Here is a 249-nt window from a genome sequence, read left to right on the forward strand (position 1 = left end):
CTGTTCTCGGACTTATTCTGTTTATATTATATACATCAGATGTATTTAAAATTATCAATTCTCATGAATTTGCCTGCCATGCATTTGCGGATGATATTCAAATTTTAGTGACTGGCCATCCTGGTTTTTTCAAGGCTGAGGTTGATAAACATGCCAAATGCTTAGCGGAGGTTGGAAAATGGATGTCATGTAACTTATTGAGACTCAATCAGTGTAAGACTCAGCTGATTCCGGTTGGCACATGGCAGC

This window comes from Helobdella robusta (genome assembly GCF_000326865.2).
Source record: "Helobdella robusta unplaced genomic scaffold HELROscaffold_1, whole genome shotgun sequence".
In the NCBI taxonomy this organism is placed as follows: domain Eukaryota; kingdom Metazoa; phylum Annelida; class Clitellata; order Rhynchobdellida; family Glossiphoniidae; genus Helobdella; species Helobdella robusta.